This window comes from Topomyia yanbarensis, chromosome 2 (genome assembly GCF_030247195.1).
Source record: "Topomyia yanbarensis strain Yona2022 chromosome 2, ASM3024719v1, whole genome shotgun sequence".
In the NCBI taxonomy this organism is placed as follows: domain Eukaryota; kingdom Metazoa; phylum Arthropoda; class Insecta; order Diptera; family Culicidae; genus Topomyia; species Topomyia yanbarensis.
The window spans coordinates 132,732,972-132,751,143 of NC_080671.1; the positions used below are offsets into that span (position 1 = coordinate 132,732,972).

Sequence of the window (18,172 nt, forward strand, 5' to 3'; positions counted from 1 at the left end):
ATTGCTTTTTATTGTATAAATCGATTGAAAACAAATAAATATGCACTGTTTTATTTCTTAACCCATTCATGCCCATGTTGTTTGTGGACAACAATGTTTTTAAACAGCTATAATTTTTGATTGAGGCAAGATTTGCTCACAAAAATAAGTAAGGCTAATAAACCTGACTATTGTCTTTCATTTGAGTATTAACAGTTACAAGGATCAGGTCTAGAACTGAAGTTATTGCAATTAGTTTGATTGAATTCCGATAGGGCAGTGCTGCCAGGGACAGTTTACGTTGATGACGGAAAATGAATTTTTCATATATCTTCGTTACGTTGCAATATTATTGAAAACTGATAAAACTTATCAATTTAGATTGTCTTTGGCTTTGGTTTTCCTCGCAAGTGAACTATTGTATATATTCTAGAAAATTGTATTGACCTTTGGTAGGAAAAAATTGAGCAACTTCTAGCACTGCGAGGGAAGCACCTATCTTTATGAAAATAAGCTTTTCGTGTTTCTAGACACCACCGTTTTCAAGAGAAAATAGTTTTGAAACCCTACCAGCACTAGAAAAAAGTTGGACATGAAAGGGTTAAGTAGCGCGTAGTGCTATGCTAGGAGGAAAAATATCTTATTTTCTTCACATTCACCGTAGAGTGCAATATTTTGGTAATATTTAGTTGTATGTTTTTGAATTTGTTAACAGTTTTGTTGATTCAGTTGGGTGTAGTACTTCGCTTCCTCGGATATTCCCAAAGAATCTGAAAGCACCAGCCACTCTCGCTGTGAAGGATAACACGAGCGAGCTTTGCTTTGCTCCTCAGTAAACAAACACGGGGTGTAAAATCACACTTCAGTTTCTTTCGAGAATCTTTGTGAGGAACATTAATCCATTGAAGCGAAGGTTCAATTGGGTAAAGTAAACCCAAATGGCACGTTTAAAATAATATTTGTCAACGCCAAGAGGGGCCCTCCTTAACAATTAGGGCCTGCAACCCGAGGATGATGTTTATGAGGACTAGGTGCTGGACGATTCCTGGTAGAGGAAAGGGCAACGCAAAATTGCAAAATAAATTAGTGGATTCTTCCGGGCGATTTCGGATTTACCTGAACAAAGACGCGGAATTCGCCCCCAAAAGCCGGTGTGGCAACCTTAAGCAGGGTTTTTCTTTCAATAATTACTTTCGATACTAATCCAGCGCTTTCGAAGATTGGAAATTCAATAGATAAAAAAATCGATTTCATATTGGCGAAATTTGAAGACAACCTCATGAGTTCTAATCAAACCATTTAATTGTTTAACCCTTACAAGTCTTATCATTTTTTTTTATTTTGATTATAGAGGTTTTAACCTTAGGGTCATTCGCCTCTTTGTCCGGTTAGAGAAATCTCTTTAGAAAAATCTCTAACCCTATGTGCGGGGTTGGGATTTGAACCCAGGTGATCTGCGTACAAGGCAATCGATTTACCAACTACGCTACGCCCACCCCAAGTCTTATCATATTTTTGATTCGATTATAGACATTTCAACCTTAAGGTCATTCGCTTCTTCATTCTGGTTAGGATTTTTCCTATAAAAATCTCTATTCCTGTGTGCGGGGTTGAGATTCGAACCCAGGTGAGCTGCGTACATGACATTCAATGTACAAATTCCGCTATGCCCGCTCGAGTCTGATCTTGTTTCGATGCGAGAATTAGGTTGGTATAAACATTGTTGATACCAAATATGCAGTAGTTTAGAATTTTCGCTATTCTAGTTATCTCATACACAAGATATTGAATTTTTAATTGCATTCTCAAATAAATTTTTTCGAAAAAGTATTTGTCAAAATTTTAGTTTCTGGTGAAATCCGAGCCCCCTTCAGGCAGGGGCTGGTGGTTTTAAATAAATTTGTGACATTTTTGAGGGTGGAGATGTATAAATGGTCCCATATAAACAAGAATGTTAGGCATTTTTTTATCTTCAAGCTAAATTGTTTCGATTCCATTAATTTATCGGTTAGATGTTTCAGTTTCATTTGGGAGACTAAACAAATCGAATAATTAAAAGAAAAAGAAAGTTATTCGAAAAATCGCACCACAGTTGATACACGGAGCAGAAATGATTAAAACAGTGATGATAATTCCCATTTCCCGCCACTTGCAAAATTAATACAAGTTTGCTGAAGTGGAAAACTCATGTCGGGGTTAGAGTTGAGCGGTGGCAGAGAGAGAGAGAGAGAAAAAAAAATATTATTTACGGTTTAAATTACCACTACAGGAAAACTTTTCCTTCGCTCAAACTGCGGGTGGCGAATAAATAGAGAACGATGAGACAGCACTTGTCGTATGATTCATGCAACTTCTGCGGAAGACACACTGATGCCTTCTGTTTGCAGTGTCTCAATCTTTATTTGGTTTTATTTATGGGCGGATATACCGACAAGCTCTTTGGTGCAGTGCCATTCCGAGCCAGTCAGTTGCAAGACGAATGAAATGGAATTTTCAGATCTTTCCCTCATTTCTCCGTCAGATTTTCGCAGCTTTCCTCCCACATATGTAAGGTACATCTCATTCACATCTTATCTAGAGCGGATGTAGATGGAAACACTTCTGAAGACGTTTTAATGTCACATCCAGTTGGGGAGGACTTTTTTCGCATTGATGTGGTTGCTCGAGACGACATCCTGTAGCGAATCAATTTCCATCAGGTTACTCTTTCATGAGGCAATTCAGCTCTTCGTTGATAATTGCTTAACGGACAATTTCGTATTCCTGCTTTGTCTGCTAAGTGTTAACATTACACAGTTCTGGAAGTACCTGGTGGGAGTGATAGCAGAATTTATTGAATCGGAAACGTTGGAAGCCGGAAGTGTCCATCGCACACCTTATTCATATCACCTTCAAGTCTATGTCGATATACTTCACTCAAGATTTACTCCATTATCTTTTTCCGTTGGATGTCAATCCTGCAGAGGACCTAAATCATTCCCAATCTACATCTTTGTCAATCCCGGGAAGAGTAAAGGGACTAAGAGTATTCCAGGCACAAGAAATCACACACAGCACATCATCGCTGATCGGTACTCATTAGGATGCTGCAGCGTGAGTAGGCTATCATTTGTGACAGTTAGATTGCTTTTCCCGTCATTCGGTGGTCGACCTAAGACGTTGAAATAGCGTCAGGCGGAAGATGGCGAGTGGCAATTGTGTTTAGCCGTTACCCTGCATCAATATTAGTAATTACAATAAATTCAAGATAGCTAAGGTACGGTAACAAACTCTTTTCGGTAGAGGTTTACAAATAAAATACATTCTTTGCTAGACTTTCAATTGAAGTCCCGTAATAACTGGACGCCTAATTATTTCTTGTCCAATCAAAGCAATCGTTAAACACACCAGCGCACGTGCCCTAATTTGATTGATCCGAGTAGGTCTAATGAATTGGCCGAGAAAGAAAACTACCTAAACGAGTACGTAGAATAGGGGAGGAAGAACATTTCTAGATTGATAAACATCCCCAACAACGACGCCTCGCTGTATCGTAAAGGCAGCAGTTAATAAGAAAGCGTTGTAATTCTTGTCTTCTTTATTGTTTCTCGACACAATCTCTTTTCTTAGTAAAAATGATGCATTGCACGGCGCCCCGTGAGAGATTATAGCATAAAACAACACCTCAATAAATAACAATTTCAGTGCCTATACAAATAGTCCATTTCGACAGCTGATGTAGCTACTGACTTGGTCGTTTCTTTGTTGCAGGAAAGTGTTTCCGTAAATATGGCCCAGGGAGCAACGCTTGTTGTTTTGTGGGGCGGATGAACATTAATCATGTAAGGGTAGATAAAATGGTGAACTTCGGAATGGTGTACAATGTAGCGGAATTGCCCGCTTATTGAATGAAATGTTTTATCGGACTTGTCACATTTGCTCATCCAACAACGGAAGCGCATTTCTGGGAATGTGGGATACATTTCTGCGTAAAAGTATTTCAAACTGCAGTAAAAAGAGGAATTGTTATTCAGCCGTTGAAAATATGTTGAACCACTAAACGGGAAGAGAAAACTTCGTAGCATCGTTTATAGTTTCTGATCCTGCTGCTGCCAAGATGCACCGAACAGCAAAACAAACAAACTTTCACTCCATATGCACTTCTCGTTGTCCCTCGCTTCGGTAAGTGATTTTCTGTGGATGAAAACTTGAAGACAACTTACATTTGGAGGACTGGCTACAAATGTGAAAGTTGGGAAAATAGATGTGAACTTAAATGTTGCAATGTGAGATTTAATGGAGACTGTGGCCTTACAAGACTCCATTCTCTATTCTCGATTTCCAATGATCCATTATTCTCAACTTATAATTATTAATTCAGTATTCTTAATTTCATATCCTCAATTTTCACTCTTTAATTTCTGATTTATATAACTTATAATCTGATTTCCGATTCCTGATTTCTGATTTCTGATTTCTGATTTCTGATTTCTGATTTCTGATTTCTGATTTCTGATTCCTGATTCCTGATTCCTGATTTCTGATTTCTGATTTCTGATTTCTGATTTCTGATTTCTGATTTCTGATTTCTGATTTCTGATTTCTGATTTCTGATTTCTGATTTCTGATTTCTGATTTCTGATTTCTGATTTCTGATTTCTGATTTCTGATTTCTGATTTCTGATTTCTGATTTCTGATTTCTGATTTCTGATTTCTGATTTCTGATTTCTGATTTCTGATTTCTGATTTCTGATTTCTGATTTCTGATTTCTGATTTCTGATTTCTGATTTCTGATTTCTGATTTCTGATTTCTGATTTCTGATTTCTGATTTCTGATTTCTGATTTCTGATTTCTGATTTCTGATTTCTGATTTCTGATTTCTGATTTCTGATTTCTGATTTCTGATTTCTGATTTCTGATTTCTGATTTCTGATTTCTGATTTCTGATTTCTGATTTCTGATTTCTGATTTCTGATTTCTGATTTCTGATTTCTGATTTCTGATTTCTGATTTCTGATTTCTGATTTCTGATTTCTGATTTCTGATTTCTGATTTCTGATTTCTGATTTCTGATTTCTGATTTCTGATTTCTGATTTCTGATTTCTGATTTCTGATTTCTGATTTCTGATTTCTGATTTCTGATTTCTGATTTCTGATTTCTGATTTCTGATTTCTGATTTCTGATTTCTGATTTCTGATTTCTGATTTCTGATTTCTGATTTCTGATTTCTGATTTCTGATTTCTGATTTCTGATTTCTGATTTCTGATTTCTGATTTCTGATTTCTGATTTCTGATTTCTGATTTCTGATTTCTGATTTCTGATTTCTGATTTCTGATTTCTGATTTCTGATTTCTGATTTCTGATTTCTGATTTCTGATTTCTGATTTCTGATTTCTGATTTCTGATTTCTGATTTCTGATTTCTGATTTCTGATTTCTGATTTCTGATTTCTGATTTCTGATTTCTGATTTCTGATTTCTGATTTCTGATTTCTGATTTCTGATTTCTGATTTCTGATTTCTGATTTCTGATTTCTGATTTCTGATTTCTGATTTCTGATTTCTGATTTCTGATTTCTGATTTCTGATTTCTGATTTCTGATTTCTGATTTCTGATTTCTGATTTCTGATTTCTGATTTCTGATTTCTGATTTCTGATTTCTGATTTCTGATTTCTGATTTCTGATTTCTGATTTCTGATTTCTGATTTCTGATTTCTGATTTCTGATTTCTGATTTCTGATTTCTGATTTCTGATTTCTGATTTCTGATTTCTGATTTCTGATTTCTGATTTCTGATTTCTGATTTCTGATTTCTGATTTCTGATTTCTGATTTCTGATTTCTGATTTCTGATTTCTGATTTCTGATTTCTGATTTCTGATTTCTGATTTCTGATTTCTGATTTCTGATTTCTGATTTCTGATTTCTGATTTCTGATTTCTGATTTCTGATTTCTGATTTCTGATTTCTGATTTCTGATTTCTGATTTCTGATTTCTGATTTCTGATTTCTGATTTCTGATTTCTGATTTCTGATTTCTGATTTCTGATTTCTGATTTCTGATTTCTGATTTCTGATTTCTGATTTCTGATTTCTGATTTCTGATTTCTGATTTCTGATTTCTGATTTCTGATTTCTGATTTCTGATTTCTGATTTCTGATTTCTGATTTCTGATTTCTGATTTCTGATTTCTGATTTCTGATTTCTGATTTCTGATTTCTGATTTCTGATTTCTGATTTCTGATTTCTGATTTCTGATTTCTGATTTCTGATTTCTGATTTCTGATTTCTGATTTCTGATTTCTGATTTCTGATTTCTGATTTCTGATTTCTGATTTCTGATTTCTGATTTCTGATTTCTGATTTCTGATTTCTGATTTCTGATTTCTGATTTCTGATTTCTGATTTCTGATTTCTGATTTCTGATTTCTGATTTCTGATTTCTGATTTCTGATTTCTGATTTCTGATTTCTGATTTCTGATTTCTGATTTCTGATTTCTGATTTCTGATTTCTGATTTCTGATTTCTGATTTCTGATTTCTGATTTCTGATTTCTGATTTCTGATTTCTGATTTCTGATTTCTGATTTCTGATTTCTGATTTCTGATTTCTGATTTCTGATTTCTGATTTCTGATTTCTGATTTCTGATTTCTGATTTCTGATTTCTGATTTCTGATTTCTGATTTCTGATTTCTGATTTCTGATTTCTGATTTCTGATTTCTGATTTCTGATTTCTGATTTCTGATTTCTGATTTCTGATTTCTGATTTCTGATTTCTGATTTCTGATTTCTGATTTCTGATTTCTGATTTCTGATTTCTGATTTCTGATTTCTGATTTCTGATTTCTGATTTCTGATTTCTGATTTCTGATTTCTGATTTCTGATTTCTGATTTCTGATTTCTGATTTCTGATTTCTGATTTCTGATTTCTGATTTCTGATTTCTGATTTCTGATTTCTGATTTCTGATTTCTGATTTCTGATTTCTGATTTCTGATTTCTGATTTCTGATTTCTGATTTCTGATTTCTGATTTCTGATTTCTGATTTCTGATTTCTGATTTCTGATTTCTGATTTCTGATTTCTGATTTCTGATTTCTGATTTCTGATTTCTGATTTCTGATTTCTGATTTCTGATTTCTGATTTCTGATTTCTGATTTCTGATTTCTGATTTCTGATTTCTGATTTCTGATTTCTGATTTCTGATTTCTGATTTCTGATTTCTGATTTCTGATTTCTGATTTCTGATTTCTGATTTCTGATTTCTGATTTCTGATTTCTGATTTCTGATTTCTGATTTCTGATTTCTGATTTCTGATTTCTGATTTCTGATTTCTGATTTCTGATTTCTGATTTCTGATTTCTGATTTCTGATTTCTGATTTCTGATTTCTGATTTCTGATTTCTGATTTCTGATTTCTGATTTCTGATTTCTGATTTCTGATTTCTGATTTCTGATTTCTGATTTCTGATTTCTGATTTCTGATTTCTGATTTCTGATTTCTGATTTCTGATTTCTGATTTCTGATTTCTGATTTCTGATTTCTGATTTCTGATTTCTGATTTCTGATTTCTGATTTCTGATTTCTGATTTCTGATTTCTGATTTCTGATTTCTGATTTCTGATTTCTGATTTCTGATTTCTGATTTCTGATTTCTGATTTCTGATTTCTGATTTCTGATTTCTGATTTCTGATTTCTGATTTCTGATTTCTGATTTCTGATTTCTGATTTCTGATTTCTGATTTCTGATTTCTGATTTCTGATTTCTGATTTCTGATTTCTGATTTCTGATTTCTGATTTCTGATTTCTGATTTCTGATTTCTGATTTCTGATTTCTGATTTCTGATTTCTGATTTCTGATTTCTGATTTCTGATTTCTGATTTCTGATTTCTGATTTCTGATTTCTGATTTCTGATTTCTGATTTCTGATTTCTGATTTCTGATTTCTGATTTCTGATTTCTGATTTCTGATTTCTGATTTCTGATTTCTGATTTCTGATTTCTGATTTCTGATTTCTGATTTCTGATTTCTGATTTCTGATTTCTGATTTCTGATTTCTGATTTCTGATTTCTGATTTCTGATTTCTGATTTCTGATTTCTGATTTCTGATTTCTGATTTCTGATTTCTGATTTCTGATTTCTGATTTCTGATTTCTGATTTCTGATTTCTGATTTCTGATTTCTGATTTCTGATTTCTGATTTCTGATTTCTGATTTCTGATTTCTGATTTCTGATTTCTGATTTCTGATTTCTGATTTCTGATTTCTGATTTCTGATTTCTGATTTCTGATTTCTGATTTCTGATTTCTGATTTCTGATTTCTGATTTCTGATTTCTGATTTCTGATTTCTGATTTCTGATTTCTGATTTCTGATTTCTGATTTCTGATTTCTGATTTCTGATTTCTGATTTCTGATTTCTGATTTCTGATTTCTGATTTCTGATTTCTGATTTCTGATTTCTGATTTCTGATTTCTGATTTCTGATTTCTGATTTCTGATTTCTGATTTCTGATTTCTGATTTCTGATTTCTGATTTCTGATTTCTGATTTCTGATTTCTGATTTCTGATTTCTGATTTCTGATTTCTGATTTCTGATTTCTGATTTCTGATTTCTGATTTCTGATTTCTGATTTCTGATTTCTGATTTCTGATTTCTGATTTCTGATTTCTGATTTCTGATTTCTGATTTCTGATTTCTGATTTCTGATTTCTGATTTCTGATTTCTGATTTCTGATTTCTGATTTCTGATTTCTGATTTCTGATTTCTGATTTCTGATTTCTGATTTCTGATTTCTGATTTCTGATTTCTGATTTCTGATTTCTGATTTCTGATTTCTGATTTCTGATTTCTGATTTCTGATTTCTGATTTCTGATTTCTGATTTCTGATTTCTGATTTCTGATTTCTGATTTCTGATTTCTGATTTCTGATTTCTGATTTCTGATTTCTGATTTCTGATTTCTGATTTCTGATTTCTGATTTCTGATTTCTGATTTCTGATTTCTGATTTCTGATTTCTGATTTCTGATTTCTGATTTCTGATTTCTGATTTCTGATTTCTGATTTCTGATTTCTGATTTCTGATTTCTGATTTCTGATTTCTGATTTCTGATTTCTGATTTCTGATTTCTGATTTCTGATTTCTGATTTCTGATTTCTGATTTCTGATTTCTGATTTCTGATTTCTGATTTCTGATTTCTGATTTCTGATTTCTGATTTCTGATTTCTGATTTCTGATTTCTGATTTCTGATTTCTGATTTCTGATTTCTGATTTCTGATTTCTGATTTCTGATTTCTGATTTCTGATTTCTGATTTCTGATTTCTGATTTCTGATTTCTGATTTCTGATTTCTGATTTCTGATTTCTGATTTCTGATTTCTGATTTCTGATTTCTGATTTCTGATTTCTGATTTCTGATTTCTGATTTCTGATTTCTGATTTCTGATTTCTGATTTCTGATTTCTGATTTCTGATTTCTGATTTCTGATTTCTGATTTCTGATTTCTGATTTCTGATTTCTGATTTCTAATTTCTGATTTCTGATTTCTGATTTCTGATTTCTGATTTCTGATTTCTGATTTCTGATTTCTGATTTCTGATTTCTGATTTCTGATTTCTGATTTCTGATTTCTGATTTCTGATTTCTGATTTCTGATTTCTGATTTCTGATTTCTGATTTCTGATTTCTGATTTCTGATTTCTGATTTCTAATTTCTGATTTCTGATTTCTGATTTCTGATTTCTGATTTCTGATTTCTGATTTCTGATTTCTGATTTCTGATTTCTGAGTTCTGATTTCTGATTTCTGATTTCAGATTTCTGATTTCTGATTTCTGATTTCTGATTTCTGATTTCTGATTTCTGATTACTGATTTCTGATTTCCGATTTCCGATTTCTGATTTCTGATTTCTGATTTCTGATTTCTGATTTCTAATTTTTGATTGCTGAATTCTGATTTCTGATTTCTGATTTCTGATTTCTGATTACTGATTACTGATTCCTGATTTCTGATTTCTGATTTTTGATTTCTGATTTCTGATTTCTGATTTCTGATTTCTTATTTCTGATTTCTGATTTCTGATTTCTGATTTCTGATTTCCGATTTCAAATTTCTGATTTCTGATTTTTGATTTCTGATTTCTGATTTCTGATTTCTAATTTCTAATTTCTGATTTTTGATCTCTGATTTTTGGTTTTTGGTTCTTGATTTTTAATTTTGTATATTTGAATCTTGATTTTTAATTTTGGATTTCTGATTTTAGATTTTGGATCTTGGATTTTGGATTTGGGATACTGGATTTTTGATTTTGGATTTTGGATTCTCAATTCTCAATTCTCAATTCTCAATTCTCAATTCTCAATTCTCAATTCTCAATTCTCAATTCTCAATTCTCAATTCTCAATTCTCAATTCTCAATTCTCAATTCTCAATTCTCAATTCTCAATTCTCAATTCTCAATTCTCAATTCTCAATTCTCAATTCTCAATTCTCAATTCTCAATTCTCAATTCTCAATTCTCAATTCTCAATTCTCAATTCTCAATTCTCAATTCTCAATTCTCAATTCTCAATTCTCAATTCTCAATTCTCAATTCTCAATTCTCAATTCTCAATTCTCAATTCTCAATTCTCAATTCTCAATTCTCAATTCTCAATTTTCAATTCTCAATCCTCAATTCTCAATTCTCAATTCTCAATTCTCAATTCTCAATTCTCAATTCTCAATTCTCAATTCTCAATTATCAATTCTCAATTCTCAATTCTCAATTCTCAATTCTCAATTCTCAATTCTCAATTCTCAATTCTCAATTCTCAATTCTCAATTCTCAATTCTCAATTCTCAATTCTCAATTCTCAATTCTCAATTCTCAATTCTCAATTCTCAATTCTCAATTCTCAATTCTCAATTCTCAATTCTCAATTCTCAATTCTCAATTCTCAATTCTCAATTCTCAATTCTCAATTCTCAATTCTCAATTCTCAATTCTCAATTCTCAATTCTCAATTCTCAATTCTCAATTCTCAATTCTCAATTCTCAATTCTCAATTCTCAATTCTCAATTCTCAATTCTCAATTCTCAATTCTCAATTCTCAATTCTCAATTCTCAATTCTCAATTCTCAATTCTCAATTCTCAATTCTCAATTCTCAATTCTCAATTCTCAATTCTCAATTCTCAATTCTCAATTCTCAATTCTCAATTCTCAATTCTCAATTCTCAATTCTCAATTCTCAATTCTCAATTCTCAATTCTCAATTCTCAATTCTCAATTCTCAATTCTCAATTCTCAATTCTCAATTCTCAATTCTCAATTCTCAATTCTCAATTCTCAATTCTCAATTCTCAATTCTCAATTCTCAATTCTCAATTCTCAATTCTCAATTCTCAATTCTCAATTCTCAATTCTCAATTCTCAATTCTCAATTCTCAATTCTCAATTCTCAATTCTCAATTCTCAATTCTCAATTCTCAATTCTCAATTCTCAATTCTCAATTCTCAATTCTCAATTCTCAATTCTCAATTCTCAATTCTCAATTCTCAATTCTCAATTCTCAATTCTCAATTCTCAATTCTCAATTCTCAATTCTCAATTCTCAATTCTCAATTCTCAATTCTCAATTCTCAATTCTCAATTCTCAATTCTCAATTCTCAATTCTCAATTCTCAATTCTCAATTCTCAATTCTCAATTCTCAATTCTCAATTCTCAATTCTCAATTCTCAATTCTCAATTCTCAATTCTCAATTCTCAATTCTCAATTCTCAATTCTCAATTCTCAATTCTCAATTCTCAATTCTCAATTCTCAATTCTCAATTCTCAATTCTCAATTCTCAATTCTCAATTCTCAATTCTCAATTCTCAATTCTCAATTCTCAATTCTCAATTCTCAATTCTCAATTCTCAATTCTCAATTCTCAATTCTCAATTCTCAATTCTCAATTCTCAATTCTCAATTCTCAATTCTCAATTCTCAATTCTCAATTCTCAATTCTCAATTCTCAATTCTCAATTCTCAATTCTCAATTCTCAATTCTCAATTCTCAATTCTCAATTCTCAATTCTCAATTCTCAATTCTCAATTCTCAATTCTCAATTCTCAATTCTCAATTCTCAATTCTCAATTCTCAATTCTCAATTCTCAATTCTCAATTCTCAATTCTCAATTCTCAATTCTCAATTCTCAATTCTCAATTCTCAATTCTCAATTCTCAATTCTCAATTCTCAATTCTCAATTCTCAATTCTCAATTCTCAATTCTCAATTCTCAATTCTCAATTCTCAATTCTCAATTCTCAATTCTCAATTCTCAATTCTCAATTCTCAATTCTCAATTCTCAATTCTCAATTCTCAATTCTCAATTCTCAATTCTCAATTCTCAATTCTCAATTCTCAATTCTCAATTCTCAATTCTCAATTCTCAATTCTCAATTCTCAATTCTCAATTCTCAATTCTCAATTCTCAATTCTCAATTCTCAATTCTCAATTCTCAATTCTCAATTCTCAATTCTCAATTCTCAATTCTCAATTCTCAATTCTCAATTCTCAATTCTCAATTCTCAATTCTCAATTCTCAATTCTCAATTCTCAATTCTCAATTCTCAATTCTCAATTCTCAATTCTCAATTCTCAATTCTCAATTCTCAATTCTCAATTCTCAATTCTCAATTCTCAATTCTCAATTCTCAATTCTCAATTCTCAATTCTCAATTCTCAATTCTCAATTCTCAATTCTCAATTCTCAATTCTCAATTCTCAATTCTCAATTCTCAATTCTCAATTCTCAATTCTCAATTCTCAATTCTCAATTCTCAATTCTCAATTCTCAATTCTCAATTCTCAATTCTCAATTCTCAATTCTCAATTCTCAATTCTCAATTCTCAATTCTCAATTCTCAATTCTCAATTCTCAATTCTCAATTCTCAATTCTCAATTCTCAATTCTCAATTCTCAATTCTCAATTCTCAATTCTCAATTCTCAATTCTCAATTCTCAATTCTCAATTCTCAATTCTCAATTCTCAATTCTCAATTCTCAATTCTCAATTCTCAATTCTCAATTCTCAATTCTCAATTCTCAATTCTCAATTCTCAATTCTCAATTCTCAATTCTCAATTCTCAATTCTCAATTCTCAATTCTCAATTCTCAATTCTCAATTCTCAATTCTCAATTCTCAATTCTCAATTCTCAATTCTCAATTCTCAATTCTCAATTCTCAATTCTCAATTCTCAATTCTCAATTCTCAATTCTCAATTCTCAATTCTCAATTCTCAATTCTCAATTCTCAATTCTCAATTCTCAATTCTCAATTCTCAATTCTCAATTCTCAATTCTCAATTCTCAATTCTCAATTCTCAATTCTCAATTCTCAATTCTCAATTCTCAATTCTCAATTCTCAATTCTCAATTCTCAATTCTCAATTCTCAATTCTCAATTCTCAATTCTCAATTCTCAATTCTCAATTCTCAATTCTCAATTCTCAATTCTCAATTCTCAATTCTCAATTCTCAATTCTCAATTCTCAATTCTCAATTCTCAATTCTCAATTCTCAATTCTCAATTCTCAATTCTCAATTCTCAATTCTCAATTCTCAATTCTCAATTCTCAATTCTCAATTCTCAATTCTCAATTCTCAATTCTCAATTCTCAATTCTCAATTCTCAATTCTCAATTCTCAATTCTCAATTCTCAATTCTCAATTCTCAATTCTCAATTCTCAATTCTCAATTCTCAATTCTCAATTCTCAATTCTCAATTCTCAATTCTCAATTCTCAATTCTCAATTCTCAATTCTCAATTCTCAATTCTCAATTCTCAATTCTCAATTCTCAATTCTCAATTCTCAATTCTCAATTCTCAATTCTCAATTCTCAATTCTCAATTCTCAATTCTCAATTCTCAATTCTCAATTCTCAATTCTCAATTCTCAATTCTGAATAGAGGTGTGCGCCGAAGAAAAATGTCGTTGTCGGCGGCGTAGGTGTGATTTGGGCCGGCGGCGGCGGCGTATCGGCGTGACGCCGTTTGCTAAAATCATCGGCGGCGGCGGCGGCGCAAAGCGGCGTGGGATATTTTTTGATATGGATGGAAAGTAGTAATTTGCTCAATCATCTTGCTATGTTGACTATTGTGTCTGCGTGTGACAAAATTAAACCAAATATTGATGACGTAGCGGTGTCATCAGCTTTAAGCATAACACTGTTTTTTAACCGGGAATTAATTTTATTTGAGAAAATGGAAAAAAAGGAAATATCCAAAATTGCGATTACTAAAGATAAATTTAAACAACCGCTCCTAATGCTTGCAATGCCAACCGTTACGAATATCGATGCTAACACAGTTTCAGAAAGCAAAGTTTTATGCCATTCATTTTAATAACTATTCCTCTGAGATAAAATAACAATACCTGGTCTTCAGTCTAATTTCTACTTCTGCCTGAGCCAGACCTATACAACCGAGTGAAGTGAAATAGAATTTATTAACCTGATACTTGGAGAAATTTCTTTATGCTGAGAATGTGGATCGATTATTCAACTAAAAATCACAGAACTATTAAATAAACCACGCTTTGTCCCCATAACATGCAAATTCCTACGCGCATGTATTAACATCAGACGCCAAATCGTGAACAATCCTTGCGCAATACAAAGATACATATACAAACGAGAATGCATCTCAGCGAATTGCCGACTCATCGACGATATACCTATTTGAACAGTGATCTCTATACAAATACCTACAAACGGTTCCCAAATTTGTGACAGTTGTTCAGGACATAATGACAACTGCTAAACAGCATCCAGCACCCCAAAATCAACTGTTAGCACTATCGGTGAGGATAAAAAGGCGACGTTGCTCACGCGCAAGTGCAAGAAGCAAGATGCAACATCCGACCGTCGGCACCAATACAGCTTTAACTATGAAGATCTGGACGTCAGACATGAGAGAAGCAAATAATCCCAAAGATACAGCAGACAAGCAGTCAACTGTATCCCCACCGCTAAAGAAGGTCTCCACTCTCAATAGAAAGTCACGAGCACGAGATTCTGCGGATAACCAATAATGTCTTTTGCTGAAATATTGAAATAGAAATTAACGGGACGTTTTCTGGGCCACTCTGATCGTTTGATACACCGCACTCAATATTTTGTCCACGTATATCATTGGAAAAAATCCTTAGCATGATAAAGTTACAAAATGGTGCGGCTTCGAATACAGGTTAAACATCGAATCACTTTCGAACAATAGGCCAATATGGTATGGTAGTTTCGATTGCGGCAAAGTTCTACTGTATCGATTTTGTAGACTTTTTCGGTAAATTAAAGGAAAAGAGAAACAAAGGATAAGAAAATTGAAATGCGGATTTTTTTAGAGAGAACCAGTTATAAACGTACAGAAAACCTTCCATTATGCTGACAGAAGTATGTTTCACTAGTTTTTCGTTCCAAGTTTGCTACTGCATGGCTAGTGTTACGATGCTACTGACTACTAAGAATCCTTCCTGGCGGGGGCTGGCTTATACGACGGGTGGCTTATACGACACCTACGCCTTACCCTCTGAACTACCAGACCAAGGTTAATAGTTAAAAGTCGTACGGCTTGAATTACTATATCGAAGGCATGACGTGACGTGAGTTAACTTTCGAGGCCTGCTTTCAACATCGCCAGTAGATGTTCAGCAATCGCTATACGAGCTTTGCTTGCGTGCAAATTTGAGTAGAATGGTGATTCACGCGTGCGATGGTAATTTGCAACGTATTTTTATTTAAATATTTACACAGATTTTGTAGAAACAATTGTACTGGCTTATATGTCGGTTCATTAAGTTTTAACTGTTTCTAACCATGAAAAAGTGACATCATTCGGTCGATATGCTATCTAATTCCGCATGAGCCAAATATGTTCTTGCACTAAGTAACTTGTGTCTTTAACTACTGAGAATTCAACAGTAGGGAGTATTATGGTTTCCACAGACTGACTGTTGATTGCTGCGATCCGGATGACTATGCGAGTAGGAAGTCAGCAAAAGTATTGTCCAGGCTATTTTATTATCATATCGATTGATTGATTAGTAAAACAAGAAACGCTTAGAACAAGTATATTGCTTAACTTCTGAATATCTTAATACCTTTTACCGACCTATTCGGCTGATATTCGCTTGTCCAGTCTTTAAACAGCGGAACACTATATAAATTCACAGTTCATAAGCAAACCGCTCACAGATTCGGTGACAGTTTAATTTCTTGCTGAATTACCGTGCGGTTCGAAAGCAGCTTTGTTTCCATATGAACTACAATATGCTGCCTCAAGATTGGTAATGGTAAGAATCACACAAAACTATTACAACCAATAAGATTATCGTAAAGTACACCAAAATTCTTTCACTCAATACACATTCAGGTCAAATTGTTGCTTCGCAATGAGAGGATCAAATGATTTCCGAATAATTATTTATTCACAATGAATAATAAAAACTTCCTAGGATGACAATGATATGTTATAAGCATATGCTATATACAATTCAGAGCGCATAACTTACGTTTAGTATTTATTCCTCTTCTATTCCTCCTATATTTGCGTTCGCAACTTATTTGTGACTTCGTGTCAATTCTGCAATATTATATTGCATTAATCCTAGTATTTTTAGTATTAAGTTTCAATGATTTTACCTTCAGCAGCGTCACTAGTGACCTAATCGTGACTGTGAAGTGCGTGAATTAGGTTCCGTTAACTACAATATGAAAATTTGCTAATTTTATGGAGTTATACAAAAGCAGTTTAGTGGGAAACTAACCTCGAATTAGTTACAGATTGTTAAATGTGAATTTCTATCACCGATAATGATCACAGCTGCTTTACGAGTTAATACATCTAACGCGACTTGCAAATTGCAGCGCATAACTGTGTTTTAAATACAATTTCAAATAAATCTTTATAATTTATAAATCGAGTAAACTTTTTAGAATATAATCTTCAGCACACGCGGATTGGCTTTCTTCTACTGGTTGTCGTTTCATACCAGCGCGATCGAGTACACGGTGGGTCTCCTGTCATGATCGTTAAGTTGATGGGTTTTTTAGATCTGGTCGTCTCGATGAGGCGCGTGACCCATTGGGTCGTTTACAATGGACTCGGCGCGAGTTTAAATATGATCGGCGGCGCAGCACAAAAAAGGCAATCGGCGCGCTGACCATTTCTTCCTAAAATTCTCAATTCTCAATTCTCAATTCTCAATTCTCAATTCTCAATTCTCAATTCTCAATTCTCAATTCTCAATTCTCAATTCTCAATTCTCAATTCTCAATTCTCAATTCTCAATTCTCAATTCTCAATTCTCAATTCTCAATTCTCAATTCTCAATTCTCAATTCTCAATTCTCAATTCTCAATTCTCAATTCTCAATTCTCAATTCTCAATTCTCAATTCTCAATTCTCAATTCTCAATTCTCAATTCTCAATTCTCAATTCTCAATTCTCAATTCTCAATTCTCAATTCTCAATTCTCAATTCTCAATTCTCAATTCTCAATTCTCAATTCTCAATTCTCAATTCTCAATTCTCAATTCTCAATTCTCAATTCTCAATTCTCAATTCTCAATTCTCAATTCTCAATTCTCAATTCTCAATTCTCAATTCTCAATTCTCAATTCTCAATTCTCAATTCTCAATTCTCAATTCTCAATTCTCAATTCTCAATTCTCAATTCTCAATTCTCAATTCTCAATTCTCAATTCTCAATTCTCAATTCTCAATTCTCAATTCTCAATTCTCAATTCTCAATTCTCAATTCTCAATTCTCAATTCTCAATTCTCAATTCTCAATTCTCAATTCTCAATTCTCAATTCTCAATTCTCAATTCTCAATTCTCAATTCTCAATTCTCAATTCTCAATTCTCAATTCTCAATTCTCAATTCTCAATTCTCAATTCTCAATTCTCAATTCTCAATTCTCAATTCTCAATTCTCAATTCTCAATTCTCAATTCTCAATTCTCAATTCTCAATTCTCAATTCTCAATTCTCAATTCTCAATTCTCAATTCTCAATTCTCAATTCTCAATTCTCAATTCTCAATTCTCAATTCTCAATTCTCAATTCTCAATTCTCAATTCTCAATTCTCAATTCTCAATTCTCAATTCTCAATTCTCAATTCTCAATTCTCAATTCTCAATTCTCA

The 18,172-nt window shown here is 32.8% G+C and overlaps 1 long non-coding RNA gene across 1 annotated transcript; it reads right to left on the reverse strand.

The window, feature by feature from the left end:
- Nucleotides 1-16,395: 16,395 nt before the first annotated feature.
- Nucleotides 16,396-16,867, reverse strand: LOC131678830 (uncharacterized). Its single transcript, XR_009303744.1, has 3 exons — nt 16,789-16,867; nt 16,664-16,695; nt 16,396-16,604 (listed from the first exon to the last, which is right to left on the reverse strand). It is a non-coding gene; the product is annotated as an uncharacterized LOC131678830 (long non-coding RNA).
- Nucleotides 16,868-18,172: the final 1,305 nt, after the last annotated feature.